Source organism: Cetorhinus maximus, chromosome 6 (assembly GCF_964194155.1).
Source record: "Cetorhinus maximus chromosome 6, sCetMax3.hap1.1, whole genome shotgun sequence".
NCBI classification, from domain to species: domain Eukaryota; kingdom Metazoa; phylum Chordata; class Chondrichthyes; order Lamniformes; family Cetorhinidae; genus Cetorhinus; species Cetorhinus maximus.
In genome coordinates, this window is record NC_135884.1 from 54,841,403 (window position 1) to 54,862,770 (window position 21,368).

The 21,368-nt window shown below is 44.5% G+C and overlaps 1 long non-coding RNA gene across 1 annotated transcript in view; it reads right to left on the reverse strand.

Annotated features, from left to right (window-relative positions):
* The window catches only part of LOC144681326 (uncharacterized), a 748,068-nt gene that overhangs the window by 725,450 nt on the left and 1,250 nt on the right, over window positions 1-21,368 (reverse strand). The gene's annotated exons all lie outside the window — the stretch shown is intronic.

Here is a 21,368-nt window from a genome sequence, read left to right on the forward strand (position 1 = left end):
CTTTGGTCTTCCTGATGCTGACTGTCAGTCCAAAGGCCCAGGAGAAGCTGTTGCAAGTGAACTTCAGTATGTGATGCCAGTGCAGCACACCAGCAAACAGCAACTCATAGATTGGGGCATTACACATACTTTGGTCTTGCCACGCAGTCTTGTCAAGTTGAACAGCTTGCCGTCAGCTCTGGCATGCAGGTACACATGCTCAATTGGGTTGCCAAAAGTGTACATGCAGCATGGAGAAAATATACCAAAGAGAGTTAGCGCCAGGATGCAGCCCTGCTTTACCCTGCTGCTGACCTTGGAAGTGCCTGATGCTGTTCTATTTTAACTAGCAGAACTGTACATGTTCTCATGAAAAGAAGAAAGGGTGCCCAGGAGTTCAAGAGGGCAGCTATTTTCCGCAGCAATTTAAAGAGTCTCTCTGATGAGATTGAAGGCCTTGGCAGGGTCTACGAAAGCCATGTGTTGTGGTCTGCAACGTTCACTGCACTCCTCCTGTGACCACCGAAGTGAGAAAATCATGTCGGTTGTTAATCTGCCAGTTAGAAGCCATGCTGAGACTGAAGGTAGATGTTTGACACCAGGGTCTGAAATCTGGTCAGGGCAAGGCAGGCAAAAAACCTTCCCCATTCTTCTTAACCAGGCATCATTGGCTCAGCCAACATTTATTGGCCATCCTTAATTGCCCTTGAGAAGGTGGTGGTGAGCTGCCTTCTTGAACCACTGCAGTCCAGGTGGTGCAGGTATGCACAGAGTGCTGTTAGGGAGGGAGTTCCAGGATTTTGACCCAGCAACAGTGAAGGAATGACGATATATTTTCAGGGCAGGTGGTGTGTGGCTTGGATGGGAAATTACAGACAGTGGTGTTTCCACGCATCTGCTGCCCCAGTCCTTCTAGGTGGTAGCTGTTGTGGGATTGGAAGGTGCCGTCCAAGGAGCCTTGGTGAGTTCCTGCAGTGCATCTTGTAGATGATACACACTGCTGCCACTGTGTATTGGTGTGGATGGCGTGAATGTTTGTGGATGGTGTGTAATCAAGCAGGCTGCTTTGGCCTGGATGATGATGAGCTTCTTGAGTGTTGTTGGAGCTGCACTCATCCAGACCGGTGGGGAGTATTCCATCACACTCCTGACTTATGCCTTGTAGATAGTAAACAGGCTTTGGGGAGTCAGGAGGTGAGTTACTCACCACAGGATTCCTAGCCCCTGACCTGTTTTTGGAGCCACAGCATTTATATGCCTGGTCCAATTCAGTGTCTAGTCCATGATAGGACCCAGGAGGTTGATGGTGGGGGATTCAGCGTTGGTAATGTCATTGAATATCAAGGGGCATTGGTTATATTCTCTCTTGCTGAAGATGGTCATTGCCTGACACTTATGTGGTGTGATAGTTACCTGCCACGTGTCAGCCCAAGCTTGGATATTGCCCAGGTCTTGCTGCATTTGGACATGGACTGGTTCAGTATCTGAGGAGTCGCAAATGGTGCTGAACATTGTGCAATCATCAGCAAGCATCCCCATTTCTGACCTTATGATGCAAGGAAGGTTACTGATGAAGCAGCTGAAGATGGTTGGGCTGAGGACATCAACCTGGGGAACTCCTACAGTGATGCCCTGGAGCTGAGATGATTGACCTCCATCAACCACAACCATCTTCCTTTATGCTAGGTATGATTCCAGATATAGAGAGCTTTCCCCCCGATTCCCATCGGTTCCAGTTTTGCTTGGGGCTCCTTGACGCCACACACGGTCAAATGCTGCCTTGATGTCAAGGGCAGTCACTCTCACCTCACTTCTGGAGTTCAGCTCTTTTGTCCATGTTTGAACCGAGGTTGTAATGAGGTCAGGAGCTGAGAGATCCTGGCAGAACCCAAACTGTGCACTAGTGAGCAGGTTGTTGCTGAGCAAGTGCCACTTGACAGCACTGTTGGTGACCCCTTCGATCACTTTACTGAAGATCGAGAGTAGGCTAATGGAGCGGTAATTGGCCAGGTTGGATTTGTCCTGCTTCTTGTGCACAGGACATATCTGTGCAATTTTCCATGTTACCAGATAGATGCCACTGTTGTAGCTGTCCTGGGACAGCTTGGCTAGGGGCATGGCAAGTTCTGTAGCACAAGTCTTGAATACAATTGCCGGAATATTGTCAGGGTGCATAGCCTTTGCAGCATCTAGTGCCTTCAGCTGTTTCTGGATATCATGTGGAGTGAAATGAATTGTCTGAAGACTGGCAATTGTGACGCTGGAGGCTTCCGAAGGAGGTCGGTATGGATCATCCGCTTGGCACTTCTGGTTAAGAATGTTGCAAATGCTTCAACCTTACCTTCTGCACTGATGTGCTGGGCTCCCCTGTCATTGTGAATGGTGTTATTTGTGGAGCCTTCTCCTTCGGTATGTTGTTTAATTGTCCATGACCACTCACGACTGTATTCGACAGGACCGTGGAGCTTAGACCTGATATATTGGTTGTGGGATTTGTCATGAAGAGATATTAAATTCTATAATGTTATTGGAAATTATTTTTTAAATAGAATTGTAGTGGGGTCTGTGTCTGTGTGTGTCTTAATTGGATTAAAGCCAGCTAGTCTGGGTGCTTTGATGAATAGAAAGAATTAGGTTTGAAATGGTAATTCGATAAACATGGGGATGTTTAGAAACATAGGTGTCAAGGTGGCAATTTGCATTTTTAAATAAGCCACTCAAAAGAATGTGTAAAATCTTGCACCTAGCTAGAAGACGCCAAGCAATGTGTTTAATTTTTTTCAGCTTACCAATAAAATTGGTGGAATGAAAGGATATTATTGTTAGCAGCGGCAAAATTAAAAAACCTAGTAATACAATGGAAAATTTACATTCAAAGGAAAAGCTAGGTATAAAGGAGAAAAGAGTTTGTGTGTGTGTAAGTCTGAGGCATTTAAGATCTAACCAGCCTGTAACTGTGGCTGCAAAGGAACCAAATTGCAAGGAACCTCATTTTGAATTCTTACAGTCAAATGTGATTTACCTGGTGTCTGTTTAAAGTTAATGGGGAGAATTTTTCAGTCAGCGAGCAGGGGTGGGGCCGATGTCACCGCGCATCATTTAGATTTTCAGTTCAGCAGGTGCGCAGCCAACTCCGAACTGTCAAAGGCCTATTAAGGCTTGCTTAAAACTAATTAAATCAATTAAATGAGCTGCCCGTCCAACCTTAAGGTTGGCGGGCAGGTGAAGAGCCCAGGCAGGCTTTGCATTTTTCATGGAACCTTATCCACAGGCGGGATGAGGTTTCATGACGTGTTTACAAATTAAATAAATTTTTTATTTAATGTTCCCTGACATGTCCCAGCTCATGTGACACTGTCACATGAGGGGACATGTCTTAAAATAATTTCAATCTTTATCTAAATGTTTGACCCTTAAACAAATCTGATTTCTGCGCTCTTTCACGCACATGCGGGAAAGAGCACACTCCCAACTCAAGGAACCCCCCCACCTGCACAGGGAGCGCTCAGCGCTTCCAGGCGAGCGTCACGCTGGGCAGGACTTAATTGGCCTGCCCACATAAAATGGCAGCGCGCACCCAATCAGGGGCACCGGTCAGGTTCGCGCTCACTCCCGCCCACCCCTGCACAAACCCCCCAACGGAGGGGAGAATTCAGCCCTATGGGTTATTGTTGCCTTGGTGAAGATTTACCTGGGAGTGATTAATATGGGGATTTGTTTAAAAGCCAGGATGGTAGTAATTTGTAGACATATGTATGTGTTTAATTTGTTGTTAAATTAATAAATGTTTAATTTTGTTTTATATAAAAAACCTCTTCAGGCTCGGTGGTCTTATTCCTGATTTCAGAGCTGCATCTCAAACATACCAATTGAAAATATAGGTTATGACAGTTGTTCAAGTTTCTCTCTGGGATTTAAACAACTCAGCCTTTACCAACTGCCGTATCATAACAGATTGCTTATCTCTGTCTATCACATACTGCTTTTGCTGTTTGGCATGCAAGTAGTCCTGAGTTGTACCTTCACCAGGTTGACGCCTCATTTTTAGTTATGCCTGGTGCTGCTCCTGGCATACCCTCCTGTACTCTTCATTGAAACGGGGTTGATCCCCTGGCTTGGTGGGAATGGTAGAGTGGGGCGGAGTGGGGGGTGGGGTATGCTGGGCCCATGAATTTACAGAGTGTGGTTGAATACAATTCTGCTGCTGCTGATGGCCCACAGCACCTCATGGATGCCCAAAATTCAGCTGCTAGATCTGTTCCAAATCTAGCTCATTTAGTACGGTGGTTGTGCCACACAACATGATGGAGGGCGTCCTCAACGTGAAGATGGGATTTCATCATGACAAGGACTGTGCGATGATCACTTCTACTGATACTGTCATGGACAGATGCATCTGCAGCAGGCAAATTGATGACGGTGAGGTCAACTCTGTTTATCCATCTTGTTGGTTCTGTCACCGCCCGCCGCAGCCCCAGCCTAGCAGCTATGACCTTTAGGACTCAGCCATCTTGATGAGTAGTGGTACTACTGAGCCACTCTTGGTGATGGACATTGAAGTACCCCACCCAGAGAACAAACTGCGCCCTTATCACTCTCAGTGCTTCCTCCAAATGGTGTACAACATAGGGGAATACTGATTCATCAGCTGAGGGGTGTGCGGTACATGGTAATCAGCAGGAGGCTTCCTTGCCCCTTTTTGACCAGATGCCATGAGACTTCATGGGGTTCAGAGTCAATGTTCAGGACTCCAAGGGAAAATGCCTCCCCACTGTATACCACTGTGCTGCCATCTCTGCTGGTTCTGTCCAGCTGGTGAGACAGGGCATATCCAGGGATGGTGATGGTGGTGTCATGAAAATATAATCATTTTCATAATATTATTGTGATTTATTATAAAAGTGGATTAATAGTGGGGTTTGGATTAGTTGCTCTGTGTGAATGTGTGTGCGCAGGGGATTTAACTGAATTGGAGACAGTTGGTCTGGACTTTTGAGTTATCAACACAAGCTAGGTTTGAAATGCTAAATGTGCAAACATGGCTGAAGTTTTATAATGTAAGGTGTAAGGAAAATATGCTTTTTTAGATAAATTCGAGTAGCTTGAATTTCAAAGGAATATTAAGATGTTACACATAGCCATAAGAAGCTAAGTCAAACAGTATGCTTATTTTTCCCAAAGGTTACTGATAAAATTAGTACTATGAAAAGATTTATATTATGAGAAAAATAAAGTTGCAAAGACACATTGGAACAATGGAATTTGCACTAAAAAAGAAGAAACATGTATAAAGGAGTCAAGGCTATGTGTAAGAGGAGAAGACATTCTAAGATCTAACAGAAGTGTGAAAAGCCTCCAGCCTCTGTGCATCACGTTGCTGTCTACAGGAACCGAAGCTGAGAAAACTCACTTTGAATGTGACTGTCCAAGATATTGTGTTGCTTTGCCTGGGTCTGTTTAAATCTATTTGTTTTTACTGTTGACTTAATGGATGCCAGATTAATTAGGGGAACTAGGAGTTATAATAATAGTAATTCGTAGACTTATGTAGGTGCTTAAAATCTTTTCTTTTCTTAAAAAATGTTTAATTTAGTTTTCTAAAAACCTCTGAAGTCACGGTAATCTTATTACTTCCTGAACTCAAGGCATGCATCTCAAAATGAAGTACAAATTACGAAACAGTTGTGACCATATGATCAAGTTTCCCTCATGGATTTGATCTACCTGGCACACATCATCTGCCATAATAGGTGGTGTCTGAAACATGACCAGTAAGCCTTGATTCTGTGAGTATGACTATGTCAGGCTTTTGCTTGACTAGTCTGTGAGACAGCACTCCCAACTTTGGCACAAGCCCCCAGATATTAGTAAGAAGGACTTTGCAGGGTTGACAGGGCTGGGTTTGCCATTATCGTTTCTGGTGGTAAAGTGGATGCCGGGTGGTCCATCCGGTTTCATTCCTTACAGGCCTTATAGCAGTTTGATACAACCGAGTGGCTTGCGAGGCCCTTTCAGAGGGCTGTTAAGAGTCAACCACATTGCTGTGGGTCTGGAGGCACATGTAGGCCAGACCAGGTAAGGGTGGCAGATTTCCTTCCCTAAAGGGCATTAGTGAACCAGATGGGTTTTTACGACAATTTGAACCTGGGTCACCAGATCATTACCCTGGGTCTCTGGACTACTAGTCCAGTGACGAAATCACAATGACACTGCCTTCCCAAGCTGCCTCAGTAATTGTTGCAGTCACTGTGATCCTCTTTGATTTTGTACAAGGTGACTATGGGAGAGTTCGTCTGTGCCCGCTGGCGTTGGGCGTGCTCAACGGCTTGAGCAGACAATATGGTGATAAGGCCAAAAATCAGTTTCACAACATCATGAAATTAGTTGGCAATCACCTGCTCAGCCCGACGATGGTGGGTTGTGTTCCCCGCCATCGGACGTCGGGAATCTCATTGTGATACATCTGCATATAAGGTCAGCCTGGTGTAATCATCCCCCCACACTGGATCGTCCACCCACGTCGGTGTGATTGCACACTGGTGTAGAACATGTCTTGACAAACCTGATGTGCAGATGTCGGGACTTATTGCCAGGGCCCTGCTCACATCATGGTGGGAAGTAGGGCCAATGGGGGGTGGGGGGCAAGGAGTTCCAAGTGGGGAAGGAGTTCCAAAGGGTGAAGGAGACCGAGGGTTGGGGGGTGCCCAGGTGAACATGCAAGGGACAGCTCTGATGAGCCCATGACTGCCTCCTGAGGAGTGAACGGAGGGTGGGCGCGGTACGAAGGAATGGTGAGTATGACCGAGGGCAGAGTGAGGCAGTAGGGTGGGAAAGTGAGAGGTTGACGGTAGCGATAGAAGGTACGGTGAGTGTGATTGGTGGGGATTCGGAGGCAGACACGGACCCTGGGGACGGGAAAGAGGTGGTCAGGGAGGTGAATGTGGATGAGGGTGGGATTTTCAGGAAGAAAGGGAACACGCACGTTCACCTGGATATCCCCGAAGGGCAAGTGTTGTGGCTGGTAGGTCACGGAGGGGAGGTAGAAGGTGATGTCAGGGGGTCAACTGTGATGGGGAAAAGGAAATGGGTGATTAGGGAAGGGGAAAACATGGGATAGCTGGCAAAAAAGCAAATCCAGACCACGTTGCCTAAATCAAAAGTGAAACAACAGTCGTGGTGGGCAAGATCAGGTGCTGCACGGGAGTGTAATCAATGGGGGCGTGGAGATGCACCTGAGCTCAGATGGACATCTGAAAGCAAACCCCAGCAGGCAGCATTGAAAATACTCAGGACATTGAGGTGAGCGTGAAGGATCCGTGCACATGGCAGAGTGCTTGCATGAGGCTCCAAAAGGCTCTGCCACACATATACATCTCCCTCAAGAATCATTCGTTGGCCAGCTGCTCCCTCTGCAGTGACAGAGGATGAGGTTGAGGGGGGTGTCACAGGCAAAGGGGACTCGGAGGGAGAGGACAGCCTCTAAGATTCCCAAGTGGATGATCCAGGGGTGTCCAGCTCCTGCTCCCTTTGGTGCCCAGGGGCCCCAGCCTGACTCCTTGAGGGGAAGAAGCACCTGGAGAGATGTCGAGGTGTCCTGTTTCCCTCTCATGTTGCCACTGCAGGAACTCACCTATGGCTCTCGTGATGGAGTGCAGGTCTGCATCACATCTCCAAGTTCTGCTAGACTAGGGTCTCCATAGTGTCTGCCATCCTCCCCATGGAGACCTCCATACCTGCATACGTGGGCACCAATTCATCAGAAAGCAGGCAAACACACTCCTCTGACTCGTGTGCCACTTTGCTGACGGCTTCCAACAGCTCCGTGTGACGTTACCACACCTTCTCCTGACTCTCCAGGATGAGCTGGAAGGCCAAATACAGAGGCTCATCGTCTGACTCGGACCTCACAGATGCCTCTTCCCCAGCAGTCCTCCGAGTGCCAGGAAGCTCGCACGAACCTGCCTCCTGTTGCTGTGCACACGTATCCGTGCGGTGACCACCAGATTGTGAACCCAGGCCTGCTCTTGATCTAGGTCCCAGAGAGGTCTGTGTCCCTGTACTGGTGCAGGGTGTGGGTAAGCGCTGTGACGGGTCTTCCAAGCTGCTTATTTCCAGCTCTTCAATGGAGGAGGTGTCCTCTTGGATGGAGGTGGGGACCCGGATGGAGCTGAGGGACTGGCTCGCTGAAGGTGATGGTCGCTTGGCAGAGCTCCCTGTGAACGAAGTAGAGATAATTAGTGCATGGCAGCAGGGTCAAAAGCAGGAGAGAGAGCACTCATATTAATGTTGAGAAAGGGATGATGTGATGCAGGATCCTCACGGGGGTGCTCGCCATCGACCACACTGCCACCGCAGACACGGTCCATGTCCTCGCCAGTCAGCGCAATGGCAAACTCCTCAAAGCGAGTGAGGGGCCTAATGTGGGCCACTCCACCCCCAGTCTGGTACCCCTCCCTTCTGATGTGAGCCAGCTTCTTCTGCATGAAAAAAGATGGAGAGTGTGAGAGCAGGACGCATGGTGCTGTGTGGAATGTTTGTATGGTGAGCGGAGCCATTGACAGGATGAGGACGTGAGCTCCAGAGGATGTGAGCCTATTGGAGATGTGAGGATGCATGTGAAAGTTAGTGGTGTTGTCCCTTGAGGTGCGAGATCCCTGTGGATGTGTGTTGGGCTTGTGAGTGTGAGTTGAGAGTGATGAGAAGAGTGAGTTACCTTGGCAGAACAGATGAGACCATTTATCCTGTAGTGGCACTGGGTGGCTGTCCTCTTTTACAGGGCATTGGCACTGGCCACCACTGCCACCGCCTCCCATGCTGGATTGGTGATGCTGCTGCTTATCCTGTGGCCACAGTGGGGGTAGAGGACATCACGGCGGGCCTCCACAGCTTCAAAAGGCGCTCAACGGACATGTCACGGAAGCAGGGGGGCTGCAGACTTTTTGCCTTTCAGGGCCATCCTGTCTCCTGTGCGGCAGTTCTGGGCTGGAAGCACTGAGAGGTGTGTGCGCAGCTGCATTTTAAATGTGGTGCCCAGTGTGATGAAGTGGTGAAGTGATGGTGTGGCGAGCAAATGAGAGCCCGCCCACCATAGAAACGGCGCGTTTCCTGGGAATGCATAATTAATTCGGTGGGTTTGGGACAATAATGGCATGAAAAGCCGCCATTGTGGCCGGCGAGTAAAACATCATTTTCCCCACCTGCTACCGCACTTAGTGCAAATTTGGGATGATTCTGCTGTATATTTGCAACACGCATGTTTTGAGACAAACCTTTCCTTCCAACAAAAGTTCATGGAGATGCTGCAGCTGCCAGTTTTTCACTTTTGATGATTTCACATAGAATGCCATCGTTTCCTGGGGCTTTAACATTGGCAAGACAGTCAATGGCCTTGTTGAGCTGTACTATGGTGGGCTCACTGTCCAGCTCCATGACAGGAATGTCTGGAATGGAGTTGAGAGATTCTTCAGTGATAATGCTCTCTGCTACATAGAGTTTAAGGTTATACTCCACCCACCTTTCCATCTGCTTGCTCGACTCAATGATGATCATTCCTGTCTTTGTCTTCAAGGAAACTAGTTTGGTTGCTGCTGGACTGTTGTTTTCTTGATTTCTTCATGCATCCCTCAAGCATTCCTGGATTCATCAGCAGATTGTATGCCATTGCAGAGTTTCAACCAGCATTGATTGGTGCAGGGCCGAGCAGTCTGCTAACTCTTGTTTCTAGCAGCTCTGAGAGCATGTAGGTTTTGTTTGCTGGGCTGGGATTGCGGGCTCTCCTCTTTCTTGGAGTAACTGACTCAATTTTAGTCCAATAAGCCTCAAACCAGTCAGCAGTCCTCTGGTCTCTTTTCCCATATGCAATGTATGCATTGATGATGACACCTCGATGATCCCACTTTGACACCACTCCTTGGGTATTGTTGTCCTAAAGAGCCTAATTGAGGATGTTGAGGACTCCTAGAACCTTTTTATGTCAGTGGCATGGCAAATGTTGATCCAAGGACGATCTCTCTTCTTGAAGTGGTATAGTTTTATTGGCTGAAGCCTGACCTAGCTACACACCAAGGAATAGTCAGTCACAATCAGAGCTGTGACAACTACGTGTGATGAAGATACTGTTGAAGGTCTGGTCATGATGATATCTAGCTGGTTCCAGTTGTATGACCTCGGATGTCTCCAGGATGCCTCGCGGCACTGCTTAGTTTGGGAGTAGCTGTTTTTCACACAGAGTTCATGGTAACAGCATACTTCGAGCAACCTGTGTCCATCTTAGTTCATCCTGCCAATTCCCTGGTGCCCAATGCATGTTGGCCAAGCTGTATAGTTGGTACCCACCCTTGCATTGAAGTCCCCTAGAAGGTGCAGCCCCTCGGTAATTCTGCAGATGGCAGCGTCAAGTAACTCGTAGAATTGATCCTTGACATCTGGGGTGGAGGTGAGGTTCGGGGCACAAATGCACACGAGGTTAACTGGGCCCACGTTTTTTGACAAGTGAAGAGTTAAAAAGTCTCTCTGAGCCTTCTGCAGCGGGGATTCAATCATCGTGAGTACTGTGTTATTTACTGCGAATCCCACTCTATGTTTGTGTGTTGACCCTTGAACTTTCCCCTGCCAGAAGGTGTATTGTTTCTCTTTAAGGGATCCACTTTGAGCGAACCTAGTTTCTTGCAATGCAGCAATGGCCATATTGCACCTGGTAAGTTCTTTGTTGATCACAGCTGTCTTGAGTGTGTCATCGATCTGCAGAAGGTTGCCGCTAAGTCCAGGATGCATGGTCGCTACCTTCCAGCTTGCAATGCAAAAGACTGGTGTCTTCTTTGTTGAGTTTGTCTTGTTCTCTCGGGGTTACCACAAGGCAGTGGGGCTATTTACCCATAACTGGGGGTCTGGTTTATGGGCCTGCATGCCATGCACCTGGGGGCCGGGCCTCCTCCGAGTCCCTTGTGGTTTAGACTGGTACCGTGAGGTATCCAGTTTACTTATGTCACCACAGGGAGGCACTACATAGGGCTTGCTGGTGGAGAGGTCATGTACTAGCAGGGAGAGGCTTACGCACTCGGCTACCTTTTTCACAATTGTTGTACTGTAGCCATCTGAAAACAAGAGGTGAGAGCTCAAAGCAAGGGGTGACAAGCAGACTAACCATGATGCACCACCTTTTACGCTAATACGCTAACACACTTGACACATCACATCAACTGGAGATATATAAGTCCTTAGTCGACTATGGCAATAACGGTGTAGGGGCAAGCAGCAAAGCCATTGTTGGAGAATCTTTCGCTATGGTCAGACAGTCAAGCATTGAATCAAACAAGGACCATTCCATTAAGCTGGATAATGGAGGAGAGTGCTGCAGTGTGTCAGACCAAACCCAAGGTTTACAGAGATTGATGTGGATGAGGAAAGATGACATACATGGTCACAGTAACAGAGGATGTCATGTGTTTTGATTGAGGATGCCTGAGTGTTGTGTAAGTAAAAAAAAATGATTGGCGAGTTACTTTTATTAAGGGGAAAGAAACTTCCAATTCATGTAAGTCAGACATAAATGGCAGAGAAAGCATGTGAGTTTTGTATTTTAAGAAGCAGTCTTGCATGAAATTATAATTTTTAGGATATATAATGATATAGTTCAGGCTGGGAATTTCTGTGTAAAGCTATTAAATACATATGTAGAGTTGAAGAATGTAATGTTACACAAATTTAACAAGTTGTGCAAAAACTGTGAAAAAGAAACAGTGAAAATGGATGCTCATAAATACAGCATTAGATGGGGAAAAATCAGAACAAATTTCAATATAGAAGTAGTTTTTTTGTCTGCTAGGACTAGCTCCATGTTATAGGCATCTATTGTTTTCCTGTTTTAATGGAAATGAAGAATAAAACTTTGTAGAGGGGAAGAAAGTAATTCTGTGAAAAATTTGGTTGTTAAGATTTAAAAAAGGGACCTTCCAGTTTTTGGATAGACCAACCACCTAAGCTTGGGAAAACTCTTAAGGTGAAATCGGTTCTTCATAAAAGCAAATAAAATTGCAGGATGAAAAATAATTCTTTAGGCAATGAAGTTTGATGAAAAACAATGAAAATAAAAAAAGGCAATATGAAACTTGACATTGGCGTAACTCGAGTAATTTTCCAAATTAAATATGAGCATACATAGAACAATGCCAGTGAATTAAATACTGTAGACGTTGCCTTCAGCCCCTACCATAAGCTGTGTACCCTGACTACTAATTCCGTCTCCCTGCTCAATCACTGTCTCAGACTGAATCAGACTGCTAATGAGAACTCTCACATCACTCTGACCACGCCGAAATGCAAAAGCTTTCAATGCCTGTTTTCACAGCTAGTCTTGTGGCAACTATGTACATACCAAACCCCAATTGGACTTTTTCAAGTTGCCAGTGGGCTGAATAATTTATTTCATAGAATCATACAGCACAGGAGGTACCATTTATCTGATTGTGGCTATGTCTGCCTCTTGAAAGACCTATCCAAGTTGTCCCACTCCCTTACTCTCTCTCCATTGCTTTTCAGATTATTTCTTGATATTTTCAACAATTACTTACTCCCAACGCTATGCTATTGCCACAGCCAGTGGAACAATTCACACCGTAACATAGTACTTACAACACAGTAACAAGCCATTTGGGACAACTGGTCTATACCATTATGCTCCATATGAGCCTCCTACCGTCCTTTGTCATCTCACCAAGTTTCCCTCCAAGTCACACATCATACCGATTTGGAAATGCATTGCCAAGCTTTCATCGCTCGGTAAAAATCCTGGAATTCCATGCTTGTGGGTGTACCTTAACCACGGGAAGTACAGCAGGCAGCTTGCCACCTCATCCTCAAGCTAATTAGGGATGGACAATAAATGTTGGCCTCTCCTAAATCCCACATCCCATGAATGAATACATCTGTTGAAATTCAACGGATCGTTCTATTCCTTTCTCCATCATGTGTTTATTTAGCTTCTCCTTTAATGCATCTATGTATTATTATTTATGCATCTACGTATTGGTAGCATAATGGTTATTGGAAGCATGGTGGTTATGTCACTGGACTAGTAATCCAGAGAACTGGATTAATAATCTAGCAACACAAATTCACTCAATTGATTAAATAAATCTTGAATAAAAAGCTAGTAATGTACTAGTGACCATCAATCTATTGGGTTGTCATAAAAACCCATTTGGTTCACCATAGCCCCTCAAGGAAGAAAATCTGCCATCCTTACTTGCTCTGGTTTATATGTGACTTTAGACCTTTCTTGCTTGCTCTCTTACCTGAAACGGCCGAGCAAGCCATTCAGTTACAGTAATGGGCAATAAATGCCAGCCTTGCTAGAAATGCCCACATCCTGTGAATGACTAAAAAGTCAGCACAGTCACTCCTTGTGACTGCAAGTTCACATCGTGACCATTCTCTGAGCAAAGAAGTTGAAAATTTCTTGTGAATCATTTGAGACTTGATTCTTCACCACCAGCTGTATTTAGTGATGTGGTTAAACAAAAACAAAATTACCTGGAAAAACTCAGAACTCAGCGGGTCTGGCAGTATCGGCGGAGAAGAAAAGAGTTGACGTTTTGAGTCCTCATGACCCTTCAGCAGAACTGAGTGAAGTTAGGAGAGGGGTGAAATATAAGCTGGTTTAAGGTTGTGTGGGGCGGGGGGAGGGGGAGAGAAGTTGGTGGGGGGGTTGTAGGGATAAGCAAGCAGTGATATAGATGATCAAAAGATGTTACAGACAAGGGAACAGGGAGGTGTGAAAGGTGGTGGCTCACCCCATGTGGTTAAACACCCTGGTATTGTTTGTAGAGCAGTGCAAAGATGGCAGAATAAAACTCCAGTGCTCAAATGCAGCACTAATCAGGGAAAACACAGGTCCGCTCATGCATACTTAAATGCAGGTACCGAGCTCAACTCATTGCTGCCCAACTAATGGTGATTTTTCTTCTCTTGTTCAGACAGTCAGATCTTTCCTATCATTAAAAATGTTAACATTAAAGTTTAAAGAACTCAGCAGCCTGCCTGAGAGGTTTCAACATTCAGCTTTGCTCTAGTGGTAATGCAACAGTCGTGCAAGATTGACGATTCTGTGGTTTCAGATTGCTCCAAAAATTCTATTTGTTCCATTTTTCCTGAGGACAATGAGTCATTTCCAATGGGTGCAACATCACATGGTTTCCCTAGTTTCTCCGCTGTCAAACAATAAAAATGGTATTTAAAAAAAAACAGTGAAGGTCTGAACTTGACCAAGGTGACCCTCTCAGTTAAGCATCCCCCCACAAAAAAAAAGACTAAACACACAGAGTTCAGATCTTGTTCCTGCCTTCCTGCAAACTAGCAGGTTTCTGCAAAATAAAAAATGTAAATAGATATGTAGGACAAGTACAGAAGCAAAATATTGTGGATGCTGGAAATCTGAAAAAAAATTAAAATGCTAGAAAAATTCAGCAGGTCAGGCAGCATCTGTGGAGAGAAGCAGAGTTAATGTTTCAGGTCAAGTGACCTTACATCAGATGTTGAATTGAAACATTAACTCTGTTTCTCTCCACAGATGCTGCCTGGCCTGCAGAATTTTTTAAGCTTTTATTTATTTTTATGTAGGACCAGTGTCAGCTGTGGCTCTGTTGGTAGCACTCTCATCACAGAACCACAAAGTTCTGGGTGCAAGTTCATCTGCAGGCTTGAGCACAAAAGTCAAGTCTGACACCCCAGTTCAGGACTAAGGAAGTGCTGGACTGTTGGAGGTGCAGTCTTTCAGATGAGATATTAAATTGAGACACCATCGACCTATTCAGGTGATGTAAAAGCTCCCAAGGCACTATTTCGAAGAAGAGCAGGGGGATTCTACCTGAAACCCTGGCCAATACATCAACATCACACAGAAAAAATCTGCTCATGTTGCTGTTTGTGTACAGTAAACTCTCACAAAATTGGCTGCTGTGTTTCTTACATTACAACAGGAACTACACTTCAAGTCTACTTGATTGGCTGTAAAGTGCTCTGAGACATCCGAAGGTCAAGAAAAGGACCATATAAATGCAAGTTTTTCTTTCTTTTAACCTGCAATGTTAGGAGCAGTGGAATTCGGGGATTTGGTCAAAAGTCTCACTAAGAGAAGTAAAATTCAAACATTTAAACATTGGGATGGGGAATAATGCACTCATGGTGTCATTTGAGCTCACTGAAGGAAAACAACAAAAAAAAAACAGAAGAACTTGCCAGAACAATCAATGGCTCCCACCACAATATTACATCTAATTGTAAACCATAAACAATTTTAAACTCTGTAAATATATAACATCATTAGATTACTTAATTATTTCATTGGTAAATATGAGTCTGCTAATGATCAAGGCATGAATAATGTATTTCAGTAATTTTTTTTAAAAAACACTGTCATCAATCAATAATAAAAGTAGAATTACTGACTTTGATATGTGCGATATGGAGTTCCTAGATAGGCTCCCAAGGCTCCAAACAAAGAAACAGCCAAGGAATGAATGGCATTTACGTCAAACTACTAAGAGGACAAGATGAGACTAGTTAAATTAGGATTTACTGAGCATACCTAAGCATAACAGTTTCAATTCAGCCCACGTCAAGTGTAGTAAAAGGTGCCTAACGCTGAAAGGAAACAAGATAGAAGAACACAATTAACAACACAAAACATCAGGAAAACAATGCTTATTCTTCCAAGATAAAGTAGAGCCTGCAGGCTTCAATGATCAAGAAATTCATTATTGTCGGCGGTGGCATTTGGAATCAAAAATGACGTCCGTCAGGCTTGGTGAGACTTCAGATGACCGAGGCGTCCAATTCTGGGCCCACATGTTCTTCCGCAGTGGAGGCATGTTGTTGCGCAGAGGAGTGGAAATCACAGCCCTAGGTTGGCTTCCTTCTCCTCCCTCTGGTGCTGCCATTCCATCTTGCTGTCAAGTCGCCGAGCCTCGAAGTGGCTTTCAATTTGATGGGTCATGCCGAGCAATTGGCAGCATTCTCCTCCAAGTCTGTGGTGTTAATGCCCCTTTAGGATGACCTTGAGCGCACCCTTATACTTTTTCTTTTGGCTGTTGAGCGTTGGCCAACGGAGAGCTGTGAGAAGGGAACCTGCTGAAGGAGGCAGTTTTTGGGTATCCGGACGCAATGACCCATCCATTGGAGTTGGTTCCACAGCAGCAGGGCTTCAATGCTGGTAGATACAGCTTCAAGCAAGATGCTCGCGTTGTCTGGCGGTCCTCCCATTTGATCCCCAGGACTCTATGCAAGCACCGCTGATAGAAATTCTCAGGGATCTCAATGTGGTGTTGGTGGACAGTCCATGTTTCACTGCAGCAGAGGAGAGTGGTCAACACAACAGCCTTATAAACCAGAAACTTTGTTGACTTCCAAAGGTCCCTGTTGTCAAAGACACATTGGCGCAGCTTTAAGGCGGCAGTGCTGGCACAGATTACTCGGTGTTGGACCTTCTCATCGATGGTAGTCCCTTGGGAGAGATGACTGCTGAAATATGGGAAGTGCTACACATACTCCAGAGCCATCCCATCTATGTGGATGGTGCGGGCAATGTTCAACTTGCCCAGGGAAGGTTGGTAAAGGATCTTCATCTTGGTGATGTTTAAGGATAGGCCAAGCCTCTTATACAAGGTGTTGAAGAGGTCAAGCATCCTTTGCATATCCTGTACAGAGTGAACCATCATGGAGCAGTCATCTGCAAACTGAAGGTCATGGGTGTTCATGGTGGCGAGTTTTGTTTTTGTCTGGAAGCAACCAAGATTGAAGAGTTTCCATCCAGACGATACTAAATCCTGACACCAGGTGGTAGGTCACCTCAGGTGAGGTGGACAATGATGGTCAGGTAAATGGCGAACAAGGTGGGGGCGATCACACAATCTTGTGTGGCCCCAGTCCGGATGTGAAAGGTGTCAGTTTCAAATCCTCCACTCAGGACCATGGCGGTCATGTTGTTATGCAGGAGTCTCAGGATGGTGACAAACCTCAACGGGCAACCAAATTACACCACTGCAAGCAGACAATCTCATACCTCTGGCAAAAGGAATTGGAGTTAATATACATTTCCTCCAGATTTACACAATTCAGGAATAGGACGTCTTCATAAAAGCGCCATGATGCAAATTTTAGGAGCAGGTTTAACCACATGATTTTCCCAGAACATATCAAGCTTGGATAAGTTCCAACCATGTGTGAACTATGCCAGAATGAGAAAGAGTGTGTAGCATATACTTTGAATTATATCCAAGTACTCAATGGCAAAAACACCTAGGGAAGTTAATGGACTCTGCATTTAACAGAATCACTGTGGACAGCAGTTAAGAAAACAAATACATTATTACATCATATTCCTAAATCAGCACAGTGCACAAATGAGGGTGCTATACTGATACTGAAGATAGTTGTTCTCCTTGGAGAAGGTTTAATTCAAGGTGTTCAAAATCATGAGAGACATGCTGCTGCTACAAAATATTCCTCTTCATCAATGTGCCCTAAGGCTTGGTATCGACCTCCAGCTGAGTAGGGGTCCTGCACCTTCTGACATTAACTGTCCACTGCTGGCCCTGTATCTAGCACCTGTTCCTGCTCACATGCAATGATTGGTTCAGTATGCAACAACTTCTGGCCTTGGGGAACCCACTGAGGTGTGCTGAGCACTTGAAAGTGGCATGCCACTCACCTTTCCTGCCCTGACGAGGTTATTAAACCTCGTGCGGCACTCTATCCATGACTGTGGGGCCACTCTCCTAATGCTCACCTCCTCAGCCACTTGCAGCATGCCAGCTGGGTTTGTGAGGCAGCCTCCTTCTTTCCATGTGCTGGGAACAAAATTTCTGTAAGCATTTAAAGGCCATAGTATGACCTCCAGGAATGTTTCAGAGAATCAGGGTGACAGCCTTCCCCCATTGAGACTTCATGATTTGAGCTGCTTTCTTTCACATGTTAGGTGTAGAGTGAGTCCATTCTGTCCCTCGAGCGGATACTTTAAATACTAAGGCTTCAGCACTCGGGCACAGGTTGTGAGCATGTCCACCTGCTCCAATGGGTTGGAAAACTCAGAAGCAAAATGCTACTGCTATGGTTCAGTTAAAGAGCCATGGAAAAATATGTTTCACAATCTTGCAAGTTCCTGACTGCTACTGGCCTCTCCCACCCTGAGTGGGTCCAAAAATGAAAATTCCAAGGATTGAATGGAGAAAATGGGATTCCTCAGCTTTCAAACAAAGTGAATGAGAGAGATGAAAGAAATGAAACTTTAGAAGAAAAATAAATCCCAAGCTCACCATCGACTTATATTATAAAAGTAGGACATGAGGTTCACATTCAAACTAATCTTATGATGTTCTGCTTTACACAATGATTAATTCACACTTGAAGTGAAGTTGTGTGTCAGACAGTGGAGGCAAGAATTTTGCAGCCATTTAAGAGACAGTTTAGGATTGTGGTGGTGATGTGGGTTCTTCTAGATGGATGAGTCAAGATGACCTCAGTGACCTTCCTCATCTATATTTATTTTGCAACATTTGAAGGTCTTCATATTGACAGCATCCACAAGATTATCTTTTTTTCCCCTCTCTGTGGCATAGTGAAGGCATTAAAGATACAGCCAAACACAAGATCTCTTGAGCCTGATGGATGAAAAGCCTTTCAATGTATTTTTATCTTCAGTGTGTGACAACTGCATTCCTTTTTAAATATGGGAAACATCAAGGGGAAGAGTCTAGACTTGCCCCGTATTCCTAGTAGGAGGATTCCTCATATATAGGAAGGATGCTATAAAGCATTGACTTCAACAGCTTTCAACAAGAAACATTCATACTTTATATAACAATGTACACACCGGTTTTTTTTTGAACATACTAACTCGTGTAAAAGTTAATTTTTGAGGTCAAATGTTTAGGCAAAAAGGAGGGGGTCGACTCATACATGAGTAATATTTTCAAGGGACTGAAATCCATGCCAGTTCTTGGGAACTGCCGATAATGACACTGTCTCAGCAGTTGCTGGCCATGGTTCTGAATTCAGCAGGGAACTGCTGTCCCAGGCGATTTCTGAAGGTTTAAATGAGTAAAGAGCAACTGTGAAAAAGACTCATTAGACTGTTCTCGCCAACTCCGTTCGCAAAACTAGCATGAAGGTATATGAAAAATTAAGATTTTGGAGCCAAAAGTAGGGAGTTGATTTATACACGCGATAGCTGAAAAACTGAGGATTTTTTGACCAAAAGTCAGGGGTCGACTTTTATACAAGATCGACTATCACTCGAGTATATACAGTATCAGTGATGCTAAAGGTTTACTTAAGTCAACATCGCAGTGAAATATTTTGCAGTAAAGAATCTCGACTAAAATTGAATCTTTTTATAGTTAAATGCTTCGAATGTCCTATGCACCTTCCATGACGACTGTCAGCTCCTGATATTGGTGTGGATGTCATAATAAAAATGACCTCACTGTAACAGGTTTTTCGTGTTCCCGAAAACAGGAGCTCACTTCAACTGCCATCATACAAAAGCTATTTGTCTCAATGTTCAGGGCAGGAAACCTACTATCCTTGGGCGTTTTGGCCTTTATGTGACTCCGGTCCCACAGCAATGTGGTTAAGTCTTAACTGCTCCATAAAGCCACTCAGCCACTCAGTTGGATCAAACCGCTTGCAGCATTTCAAGCCTCCCTCAAGTTTTTCTTCTTGATGCTTGATGTATCCTTTACATTTCCCCGCTGCTTAAATTGGTTAAATCTGTTACTCCAGTGATCACCTCCAGATCTTTGTCCAGATCCTCTCTGTTAAGGAGCTGCTTCAGGCAGTCCCTGCCACATCAAATTTCCCATACTCTCTAACAGTAAAATGCCTCCAAATAGCATGATTGGTGCTGGAATGTCGTCCCCTATTCTTAAATGTGGCCTGATCAAGAAAGCTCACCAATTCTGCATTGTTAACATTACCAGGCAGGTAAGCAGATCTCCACCTACAACCAAAGTACATCAAAACATACCTTGACCCCCATTGTACAAGCATTGCATAAATGACCATTGTGAGAGAGTTTGTCCCTGTGGTAACGAGGACATCGCTTCTAAGAACCAAAACCACACAGATTGTAAGCCTAAACTAACGCAAACTGTTAAATTATCATTTGAAGGCACGTACAGGGTTTCTGCTTTGTGCGCAATTAGCGAAAACCGTATCCGAAATTATGCCTGTTTTGAGAAGTGTTTTGTTTTCCTCGAGTCCCCGCTCAAACTCATTTGCATATCTCCAAACACAGTATTTGGCATCGACCAGCTCAATCGAGCAGCATTTTAAAACATTTCTTTGTAAAATTTTGTTCAAATGGTATTTCCTGAAACATTTATGAGTGATAACTAGGTACAGTTTGATTAATGCAAATAAAAATGGATTTAGCACAAAAATCATCTTTAATTACAGTGAATAACGATTTTAAATGATTGAAAGTGACTTTAAAACATAGCCAGCTGGTTCTGTATATGTCCGGTACAGTAATTGACGTCTTCCTAAATTCATAAAATAAATTACAGTCAAAAGGTTTGAAAAACACGTCCATTAATGTACTTGTGCCACAAGGAACCAGTTTAATTGTGACAGCCTCATCAAAGACCAACATACTAGTGTAACTACGAAAACTCCCAATGGTGATTAATTCATCCTGGGGACGCAGCCAGTTTCATGAGCGAGACCTTCTTCAGGCAAGATGTTTACAGAAACTGAAGTTGTACAGAAGGTAATTTGCGGTGAAAATTCCTGTCTTTTGCAGCAGTTATGTTTCTGTAACTACAGTACATCTTAAGTGCTTATGATCCAGTCACAAAAAAAATCAATTGAAATTAGATACATTAAAACGTAGCAGAGATGTTTTGTATTAAATCAAAAGGTACCAAAAAATGCTGTTATGAGTATTTGATGAGGTGGCCACTGAACTGACAACAATAAAACCAATTATTAACCAATAATTCGATTCTTGTCATCTTGAGTACTTGGCATTAACACTGGCACAATATTGTGTATCATTACAACTGCCTTAGTTACAATTGTGCACTGTGCATAATGAAAGGAATCATTGCAAAAGAAACAAATTGAAGTCTTCAGGCGTACCTTTGAACATCAGCGGGAACGTAGAACATAAGTTATCAGATCAGCCTGTAGGATGCAAAATTCGCTGAATAACCATTTGATGTAATTTACCATTAAAAATAATAATTGCAGTACTCAAAGTTGTTTCCTCATCTTGCCTCTGGTTCTTTTGTCAATCACTTTAAATCTGTGTCCTCTGATGACCAACACTTCTGCAACTGAAGACAGCCTTCTTATTTACTCTAACAAAACCATTCATAATTTTGGGCACCACT